The sequence below is a fragment of the Nicotiana attenuata genome, unplaced genomic scaffold (genome assembly GCF_001879085.1).
Source record: "Nicotiana attenuata strain UT unplaced genomic scaffold, NIATTr2, whole genome shotgun sequence".
NCBI classification, from domain to species: Eukaryota; Viridiplantae; Streptophyta; class Magnoliopsida; order Solanales; family Solanaceae; genus Nicotiana; species Nicotiana attenuata.
In genome coordinates, this window is record NW_017670639.1 from 446,123 (window position 1) to 457,812 (window position 11,690).

An 11,690-nucleotide genomic window follows, 5' to 3' on the forward strand; every position below is an offset into this window, starting at 1 on the left:
GCATTCTTGCTTTTGCGGCTGCATAATTCTAATCGCGGTCCGCGTTTTTCAAATCTGGATCTGGGTTGAGTTGAATTTTGCGGACCGCATAATTTTCATCGCGGCAGCAGGGAGACTTTCGCGGCCGCACATTTCTGATGCGGATGGCACTTCTTTCTTTTGTTCAAGTTGTGAGCTTTTTGAACTTCATGCACCGCGGTCCGCATAATTTTCATCGCGGCCGCGGGGAGACTTTCGCGGCCGCACATTTCTAGTGCGGTCCGCGCTTATCATTTAGCCTGAAAAAGCAACTCTCTGAATCTCCCTTTCGCGGACCGCGTATTTCTGATCGCGTCCGCGTTGTGGCTTTTGCGGCCGCACAATATATGTGCGATCTGCATTTCGGATCTCTTGACCCAGTCTTGGTTTTTGTTCAAGTTTTCACTCCTTTATGAGTTGATTATGACTCCTTTGGCTCATTTTAAATAATTTCTGCAAGCAAGCACATTACATTAGTTTCCAGGAACACCTTCACGCATTTTTGACCTAAAACGCAAGTAAAAGAGAGCAAATAATAGGTTAAAATCCCTACTTATCAACTTCCCCAAACTTAAGCGTTTGCTTGTTCTCAAGCAAATAAGGTAATTCCCACCTCCTCTAAAATAGAAGGATCTTTCAGTTGCCCTAATGTGAATCAATCATGCATCAATTGGGACTAACAATTACCTTCAAAACAAATGAATTATCAACAACACCATGGTTTTACTTTTTGAGTACCAAGAGTTGACTTAACTCACCAAGGAAGCTCGCTCTATTACGTAGGTCATTGTGGAACCCAAACTCCTCCTCCTCTACTCTCCATAAGCAAATTTCACTTTAGAATGTAACACTCAAAACAAGGATTGTGAAGAAGTACGCTCATCTCTCTCAAAAGAATGTCACAAGTCCAGCTCTAAGTACCATAAGTTTGCCCCTTATGTCAATCACCACTAATGTAAGGTCACTCAACTCGAAATCATATAGGGATTTTGTGATAATGTAATGGAGGCTTTTGGATCAAGGTCGGACTTATTCGGAATATGATGGTTTTTTCTTTCCATAAGCACTCCATTTTCTCTTTTCGGCTCGTACATTCTTGACTCTTTGAGTCATTTTCTTCTTCCTTAGGGGAACTAGAGAGATACAATGTCATTCTTTCTTGCTCATGACAATCATTTTTCTCCTTTTCTAATCAATCCATTCCTTTCATCATTGCTTTCTTTGAATCCCTTCAATTTTTACTTTCTTTTTGACATATTTCTTTTTAGCCTTTCTTTCTTTTCTTTGCCTTCCCTTTTCTTCATTTCTTTTTGTTCTTTGTACGTTTTATCACTTTCACATTGATTGTCTCTCCCCCAAACTTATGCTTTTTCCAATTGCTTATCAAGAATTCAAAGAAAAGATCGAGTGCCAAGAGAGGGTCATTATAGAACGGATAAAGTCTTGTAACGTGGTTATTGAAAGAAAAAGGGCTTCAGCTCAAAGGGGTTGACTAGGGATATCATATTGGTTGGCTACGGAAGCTTTCAAGTTTCAAATTGGATCAAGGAGAGTCTACAATCATTTCTCAAGTCGACTACACTTAGAATTTTGCCTAGACAAACATTCAGGGCAAGTTCTAGACTTATTGGCACAGAACTTGGACATGCAATTCAATACCTCACCTCTTAAGCTACTGGATTGTTAAAGAGAACAGATTCTAGGGCCCACAACAACCCTAGCTAAGATTGAACATCATAAATGTCTCAAAGAAATCACTCGATGATTGTTTTAGTCAACACAAGAGTCTAAAGGTCACAACTAGAGCTATTCATTGCCAATTTACTTGTTTCTAACCATAAGGTCGAAGGTAAGTGTGTTAGTACCAAGTGAAGCCTATTTGAGACACTTTTATTCATTACTACTATTTACACCAAAACATAAAAAAAATGGACTCAATCCCTTAAGAAGGTTGTCACGCCATCCATCGTTGGGAAGAGCCACCCGGTTCACACAATATCTACCTTTGGAAAGAACCGTGGCATTAAGAAAACCAAAGGCTTATTCTCAATATAAAACTTTTAAAAAAAGCTAACAGATGAAAAGAAGCTACTAAAGGAAATAAGAATCTATGCTACTAAGGGAAAATAACGAAAGAAGTTATGAAGTAAACAACGGAAATTAAGCTGAATATATACAAACTTGAGGTAAAGCGAATATATACATAAATAGAAATGAATATATACATCAAATGGTAAAATTATATACATACCAAAAGTGAAAATAACGAATATATACATACCAAAAGTGAAAATAATGATAAGTAAAGATAAAGAAAAATAGTGTACTGGTTATTACATACCAAATGTCATAAATCAAAATGGACCCCCCCCCCCCCCCAAATGAAAGATAGCATTGTCCTCAATGCTAAGTCAATAGTTAATGGTTCCGATTTTCAGAAATTTGAATTTTGGATTTTGCGACTGAAAATCCACATTTGATTTTTCAATAGAAAGGTAAGAGAAAGCTTTGAACATTATGAATTTGGAGATAGACTCAATCGAAATTGAAAGGATGAATCAAACCCAATCAAAAGGGAAGAAGGATTAGGATTTCTTTGACTTTTAGGAAAAATTAAGGAAAACAGAACTCAAGGTGCAAGTACAATAAAAAAGCAGTTCAGTAATCCGGGAAAGTTTTCATCTATTTTGTATTTGTAGCATTTTGGCGACATGGCCGAGTGGTAAGGCAGAGGACTGCAAATCCTTTTTTCCCCAGTTCAAATCCGGGTGTCGCCTGATCAACAAAAAACTCGAAATCTCTTCTTTTCTTCTGTTCTGTTGATATAACCCGCCGAATGATTCCCCAGCAGAAGCAGAGAAAGCAGACTGTTGATACTTGTTTGAATCTAAACATCTGGTCTGGGGGTTTTTCTAAAAAATTATAAATATCCTTGCATTGCATATTTAGGCTTCAAGGAAATATTCGAATGCTATGGAAGCATTGGTTTATACATTCCTCTTAGTCTCGACTCTAACGAATGAGTCCATACTTATTTATCATTAGAAAGACCTATTCGTTATAATTTGAGTTTATTCATTCTGTCTTTCTTAGTATCTCGTTAGACAACCACTATGTTTATATCCTTTCTTTCTCATACAAAGTGATACAAGTCGGATCCTAGATGTAGAAATAAAAGAAGGTGGACCCCCTCTCCGTCGAAAGAAATGAGATTATCGCGGATACACACATTAAAAATATTAACCAAATTTGCCCGACGTAGAGGCAATCAAGAAAGCCGCATAAGTGAATATATAACCTACAGAAAAGTGAGCTAATCCAATGGGTCCGCGATGTATTGCCACTTGAAATCAAGACATTGGCATTGGACTTGTTAATCGATTCATAACCTTTCGGGCACAACCAATCTCTATTCGAACTCCCTTTACTTGTAGGAGTACATCTTGGATTTGTCGATTATATCAAATTCAATTTTTCTCGTTCTATGTCGGAGTATCCATTCACTCGAAACTGCTCGGCTTCGCTTTCTACTTTTCATAAGCGAGAACGAGCTTTTTCGAGTTGTTCAATAGCCCCTCCACGCAGTTCTTCTGAATTTTGAATAGTATTCAAGATCCTCTGTTTTCGATTATCTAATAAATCACTTAAGGAAAGTAGATTATTTTTCCATTCCTTTCCAAAATTCCATAATCCCTTCCCGAACCAAACATGAATCTTTCGATTCATTTGGCTCTCACGCTCAATTACTTAAGGTAAATTCTCATCATCGAGATTTAATCCAAACCACGATGGTAGGAAGAAATCCAAAGATATTTACAGCCAGATAGATCGCAACAACACAACTTCCTATATCCACTTATCTTTCAGGAGTATATTTATGCACTTGCTCATGATCATGGTTTAAATAGAAATAGGTCGATTTTGTTGGAAAATCCAGGTTATAATAAAAAATTAAGTTTCTATTAATCTACTAATAAGTCGTTTCATGACAGTGCCACCTATCGCTTTATTGTGAAAGACCAGATTGGCCCGTTCTGCCATAAGTACCTCCATATTCTGCTGAGTAGAATTCGACAATGGGTTTGAGTCGGTGATTGTAAAACTTCCTTTGTTTGATCTTGATTCGCGTATAAATTCCGGAACTATGGACCTAGCTGAACCGGAGAGCCCCGAAGTCCCACGGGTATCATAGAATTACGTTAGGTACCATATGAATAGGCCCGAGAAAACCCCTGTATAGCTTCTTCGATTTCTCTATTTATACAACAGGAATTCAAATAGAATTGAAGTAGAATGAATGTGATAAGACAGAACAAAATTTTATTTGAATTCCAAGTTTTAATAGAAATTTTTTATTGACGAGCTACAGCAATTGCACCTATTAAAGCAACTAAAAGGATTATTGAAATCAGTTCAAATGGAAGAAAAAAATCTGTTGATAGATGAATTCCGCATTTTTTTGTTCTTGATACACAATATGTACCCACATATATGATATATAACCGGATCTTTTTTCTACAGTGCCGGGACACATATTCTCTTCGGAACGATTCCAATTATTTTCTTATTTAATTGTATTCTTTTTATTCAAGAAGTTTGACCCCCCTCTAACAGATAAGAACAGGGAAAAGGGTAGAGAGTAAGGAAAACTCCCTATGTGGTTTCTGTTTGCATCGGGTCCTCAACCTGAACAAGGTCCTCAACATTTTCTAACTGTATCTCCATATCCTCTGACTGGGGGACTACGGGGTTGCTGAGCATCTGAATCAGCTCCTCAGCAGTGTGTGATGCTACAACTGGCTCCTCAGACTGGCCGGCTGTTGCCCCTGGTGCCTCGAGCTTTTTTGCATGTGCTGCTGGGACTGTCTCCTCCATGAGAAGGTCCATAGGAAAATCTCCCGCATGTGCAATCTTCTCAACCTCCTTAGCCAACTTCCCGACCGACTTCTTGTGAGTCTTTCTCAACTTCTTCACCTGCTTCGCCAAATCCTTGATTACCTTCCCGTGTGCATCAAGATTCTCCCTGATCTTCCTCTGGTCGTCTAGAATCTTCTTTTGGTTGTCCAGAATCTTCTTCAATGAGTCCTCCACTAATGGAGGTACCTGAAGTTCTGCTAGGGCTGAAGATTGTGTTGCCACTGCACTGGATATGGCAGACAGCTTTGTGGTAGCTTCCTGCATCCAGTTGTTGAGACTGGTTAGTGTTTGGGAAACCCTCAGTACAGTCTGAGGGTAGGTAGAAGATGAAGACACTAACAGTGGCACTAAAGATGGAGGAGGCATGGCTACTGCACCGGTAGAAGTACCGGTTGCTGTGCAAGGCTCGGCAACTGATCCAGTGGCCACTACCCCTAGCTCTTCAGATTGGCCAGTGGAGGTAGTGGCTTTACCCTTGAATTTAGGGATGTCTGATCCCTGGAGATGATACCATGAGAAAGGCTTTTTAGCCTTCACCTCCACATCAAAATGTCTCGGCTCAACCCCTTGGTCTTTGAAGTACTCAGTGAGGAAGTTGGGGCAGGGATAAGATCATTCTTCTTTCTGGACTGCATTGGAGATGTCGTAGGACATCAAGTTCCCTACATTAATTGGATATCCTGCCATGATGGAAGCTACCAATACTGCTCGGGAAAGTGGGAGGACATTTTCATGCTGGCAAGGGTCAAGACGGCTGCACACAAATGTTTTCCGCCCTTTTTCTTCAAAGTTGAGGGTGAATCTGACGATTGGCACTCCTGTTGTGATCCATACAGGTGTCGTCCCCGGAATAGCAAGAAAGTCAGCTAGCCATGGGCAAACTTCCTCACCCAAGGATGGCTTCCCCAGGTATTGCACCGCCTCAACCTCCTCAAATCCTACATATATGTTCAGTGCTTGGCCATCAAACCGGATTTTCAAGTTCCAGAGCTTCGTCACTTTTGTACCCTTTTTGATGTGGGCAACATTGGCATAAAACTCCTTGACGATGTATTCATTGGCATCATGTGGACGGTCGGAAAACCATTTCCTTCCTTTTCTCTCCGAGAATTGCTTTAGAACATTTGGATTGTGTTGGCTCACGTCTTTGGTTATGAACTGTCGCTCAAGAGTGAGCGACCTTTGGGTCCACCATTCCTGAAATTTTGCATAAGCTTTCTCACTCACAAACCTATCAGCCCACACCTCCGGGTTCCTTGATCTAGCCAGGCCTCCCACAATTGTATCACCCCCTCTCCCGTCATCCAGGACTTCGTCATCATCATCTAAATTGATTGGTACGAGGGAACATGTGAGGAAGAGGGTTCAGAATCTTCACTACCCCTTGCCGTCCCCCCAGATGAGCCCTCAAAGGAGGAGGACTCAACAACCAAATGCAATCTTCCTTGGATTTGTTGGGACTAGACTTCCGGCTATGCTTCCCGAAGTTTCCTTCAGAAGCCTCCCCGGATGGGACATATTCACTAGTCTCAGAAGTGTCCGGGGCTCTATTGGCGGTTTCTTTCTTGCCAATTACTTTTTGAACTGACAGGGGTATGTTGGGTTTGCCTCGACCTCGGCCTCGGGAGGGTTCTGCCCTCCCTTTGGAAGTATCACCTCGACCTCGGGAATGCACCATTGTCTGCAACACACAAGTAGTGAAAGTCAGTTAGAATTAGGTTTCAACATGTGTTAAATCATTACAGATGAAATGAAAGACAGTGTTTCTTAGGATAGGGCAGCGCGGACCGCACAAAAGTGAGTGCGGCCACAGACTGCCAATCACGGACCGCATAAAAGCGAATGCGGCCACGAAGAGACTAGGCTCAAACTACTGGTTCTCTGAAGTTGGTCAACCGCGGACCGCATAAAAAAGAGTGCGGCCGCGAAGGACCCATCGCGGACCGCAAAATTTTAGGTGCAACCGCGAAAACAAATCAATGAGTCTCTAAAGTTCACATGCGCGGACCGCATAAAATTGAGTGCGGCCGCAAAAAATCAATCGCGGACCGCACTAAAGTGAACGCGACCGCGAAATCTAGCAAATGTCAGTGCCCTTGAACTAGGGTATCGCGGACCGCATAATTTTGTACGCGGTTTCATACCCTATCGCGGACCGCACAAAAATGTACGCGGCCGCGAAGTTCAAATCAGATCGGCACTGATGAACACCTGATACTAAGGTTTTCACTAATACAAAATTTATGGAAATTAACCATGCAAAGCTACTAACCCTAGCCCCCATATGATTCTAAGCAAGATTTAAGCATCACTTCGATATATTGGCATGAATTTAACCCTAGAGAAAAAAACAACTAAAACAAACAGAAAAGAAAAGAATAAAAGAAATTAAATCATTGAAATGAACATACCAGTTGTGAAAAGTACTAGGAAATGAACACTTGATGAAAATGGGATGAGATTGAAAGCAAGAACAAGTGCACAATGCCTTTAGGCGTGTGTGAGAGGTCAGGGTTTGTAAAGTGTGAATAGTTCCAAGAAGTCATATTTATACTCTGAACCCAGTGACCCCACTGACTTACCTAAGTGCGGCCGCAAAATTTTGTCGCGGTCCGCACTCATTACCTTTTTGTAGCTCAATTGGACGCGGTCCGCGAAAATTTGGCAGCGGCCGCACAAATTGTGCGGACCACGGAATTATGAATGCGGCCGCGAAGTCTTATGGAGTTTCAACAGGACAACTTCAGAGAGTTGGAAATTTCCACCATTCAGTTGCGCGACCGCGCACAGATTTGTGCGGCCGCAATGTGCTTGCGCGGTCCGCATAATTTTGGGCGCGGTCCGTGAGATTTCACCACTTAGCCAACTTTTTCCTTGCCAATTTCCTGCACTGCACAACCAATTCCTACACACACTTCACAACCAGTTAGTCCAAAACAATTCCTAATCTAAGAAGAAAATCAAAAGAAAGAAAAACACATGGGTTGCCTCCCAAGAAGCGCTAGACTTAACGCCGCGGCACGACGCGTGTTACCATCATTCACTTGAAATCGATCGATGCCACAACGTGGCCATCATCAACTTTTCCGAGGTAGTGCTTCACTCGGTGCCTATTGACTCTAAAGATCTCACCATTCTTGTTTTCCAAATCTAGAGCACCAAAAGGAGTCACATGCACCACTTCAAAGGGACCGCTCCAATTTGACTTTAGCTTTCCTGGAAACATCCGTAACCGAGAGTTGAATAAGAGAACAAGGTCACCTTCTTTGAATTCTTTGTTTCGGATATACTTATCATGTAGGTACTTCATCTTGTCCTTATACAAGGACGAGCTGGAGTAAGCATGGAATCGGAACTCATCAAGTTCATTCAATTGCTCCACCTGAAGATTGGCAGCTGCATCCCACTCAAGGTCCATCTTCTTTAGCGCCCACATGGCCTTGTACTCTAATTCCACCAGGAGATGACATGATTTCCCAAACACCAACTGATATGGAGACATACCAATTAGAGTCTTGTAAGTTGTTCTGTAGGCCCATAAAGCATCGTCAGGTTTCCTTGACCAATCAGTCCGGTTTGCATTGACAGTCTTGGATAGAATACTCTTGATCTCCCTATTGGAGACTTCAACCTGTCCACTTGCCTAGGGGTGATAGGGGGTTGACACCTTATGAGAGACACCATACTTGGAGAGTAAAGTGTCAAAGGCTTTGTTGCAAAAATGAGACCCCCCATCACTAATGATGGCCCTTGGGGTGCTGAACCTTGTGAATATGTTTTTTTTCAAGAAAACCACCATACTCTGTACTTCATTGTTGGGCAAAGCCATAGCTTCAACCCATTTGGAAACTTAATCCACAACAACAAGAATATAGGTATTCCCACACGAACTCACAAATGGACCCATAAAGTCGATACCCCGCACATCGAAAATATCAATCTCAAGGATGGTGGTGAGAGGCATCTCATTCTTCCTGGAAATCCCATCGGCCCTTTGATAATCATCAAACAGCTTAACAAGCTAACTAGCGTCTTTGTACAAGGTAGGCCAATAAAATCCACATCTTAGGACCTTTGTAGCAGTTCTCGCCCCACCATTGTGACCAACATAGGGCAAAGAATGACAAGCTTCAAGAATACCCAATTGCTCTTCTTCTGGAACACATCTTTGGATAACACCATCCGTGCAAATCTTGAAAAGATATGGCTCGTCCCAATAATAATCCAAGCAGTCCCGTTTGAGCTTCTTCCTTTGGTTTGTAGAGAACTCATACGGGACAATTCTGCTCACAAGATAGTTAGCCACATCGGTGAACCAAGGCATCCCAGTCAAAGACGTGGAAATGATTTGTTCATCTGGAAACAAATCATTGATCTCAAGGCCATCATGGGGCCTCCCCTCCTCTTCCAAACGGGACAAGTGGTCCGCCACTTGATTATCACTCCCTTTTCGGTCTATGATTTCAAGATCAAACTCTTGTAGAAGAAGAACCCACCACATCAATCTAGCTTTTGAGTCCTTTTTACTCATCAAATAACGAAGCGCCGCGTGATCGGTGTGAAAAATCACCTTGGTACCCATGAGGTACGGGCGAAACTTTTCCATAGCAAAGACAATGGCTAAGAGATCTTTCTCAGTCACCGTATAGTTGACTTGGGCATCGTTCATGGTCTTACTAGCATAGTAGACCGGATGGAATATCTTGTTGATTCTTTTCCCCAATACCGCTCCTACCGCCACATCGCTAGCATCACACATGAGCTCAAATCGTAAGCTCCAATTTGGTGCGGTAATGATGGGGGTGGTAGTCAACTTATACTTGAGTAACTCAAATTCCTTCATACAATCATCATTGAACACAAATTTGGCATATTTTTCCAACAACTTGCAAAAGGGGTTCACCACCTTTGAGAAATCCTTGATGAACCGACAATAAACGTCGCATGACCTAGAAAGCTCCTCACTCCTTTGACGGAAGTAGGAGGAGGGAGTTTTGATATATCACTTCAATTTTTGCTTTATCCACCTCAATACCATTCATAGAGATCTTATGGTCGAGGACAATGCCCTCCTCATCCATAAAGTGGCACTTCTCCCAATTGAGCACCAAGTTAGTTTCTTCACAACGTGCCAATACCTTATCAAGATTATCCAAACACTCTTCAAAAGAATCCCCCACAACAGAGAAATCATCCATGAAAACCTCGAGGAAGTCCTCCACCATATTCGTGAATATTGCCATCATACACCGCTGAAAAGTAGCCGGTGCATTACATAAACCAAACGGCATCCTTGAGAATGAAAATGTGCCATACGGACAAGTGAAGGTGGTCTTCTCTTGGTCTTTAGGTGCAATAAGAATCTGGTTATATCCGGAATACCCATCCAAGAAGCAATAATAAGCACGTCCGGCTAGCCTATCCAACATTTGATCAAGAAATGGAAGCAAAAAATGGTCTTTCCGAGTCACTTTGTTGAGCTTCCTATAATCCATGCATACCCTCCAACCAGTGACAGTTCTTGTGGGGATCAACTCATTGTTGTCATGCCCCCGTTCTTTGGGACACATTGTACCGGCGAAGTCCATGAACTATCAAAAATGGGGTAGACAACCCCAGCATCCAACCATTTGATGATCTCTTTCTTGACTACTTCTTGCATGGCCTCATTCAACCGCCTTTGATGTTCCACGGAGGGTTTGGAGCCCTTCTCCAATATGATTTTGTGCATGCAAAAGACGGGGCTTATACCCCGAATATCCACCAATGTCCAACCTATTGCCTACTTTCTCCTTTGGATCACCGCAAAGGTGGCATCTACCTGCACGTTAGTTAAGCACAAGGAAAGAATAACAGGTAAAGTGGAACAAGGGCCTAAGAACTCATACCTGAGGTGTGAAGGCAAAGGCTTCAATTCCAATATGGGAGGCTCCTAGATTGAGGGCTTTGTTGGTGGAGTCTTCCTGTTCTCAAGATCCAAGGAAAGTTTCCAGGGCTCATATGTATATGAACCCATTCCTTGAAAAGCATTGACATATTCTACCAAGCATTCATCCTCATCCACATCATTATTCAACAACACAGCTTCCAAAGGGTCTTCCACATTAATCACAGCACTTGTGTCTTCAACAATCACCTCAGTCATAAGATCCACAAACGAACACACTTCGTTGCTATTAGGCTGCCTCATTGACTTGCAAACATGGAACACAACTTTTTCATTACCCACCCGGAAGGGGAGCTCCTTTGCTTCCGCATCAACTAAGTCCTTCCCTATAGCGAGGAAAGGTCTCCCCAATATGATCGGCACCTTATAGTCAACCTCACAGTCAAGTATCACAAAATCCGCGGGAAGTATGAACTTGTCGACCCGAAATAGCACATCATCAATTATCCCCAATAGCCTCTTCATTGTCCTGTCCGCCATTTGCAACCTCATGGATGTGGGCCTTGGCTGCCCAATCCCCATTGTCTTGAACATAGAATATGGCTTCAAGTTAATGCTTGCCCCCAAATCACACAAAGCTTTGGCGAAATCGGCACTATCAAAAGTGCATGGGATTGTAAAGGCACCGGGGTCTTCTAACTTTGGAGCCATGGAGTTCACAATAGCACTTACTTGATGTGTCATTTTGATCATTTCATAGTTCATTGATCTCTTCTTTGTTACCAAGTCCTTCATGAACTTGGCATATCCCGGCATTTGTTCTAGAGCTTCAACGAAAGGCACATTTATGGACAAACTTTTCATAATA

The 11,690-nt window shown here is 42.2% G+C and overlaps 1 non-coding gene across 1 annotated transcript; it reads left to right on the plus strand.

The window, feature by feature from the left end:
• The first annotated feature begins 2,723 nt into the window (after positions 1–2,723).
• On the plus strand, positions 2,724–2,795 carry TRNAC-GCA. The gene has a single exon. It is a non-coding gene; the product is annotated as a tRNA-Cys (tRNA).
• Positions 2,796–11,690: the final 8,895 nt, after the last annotated feature.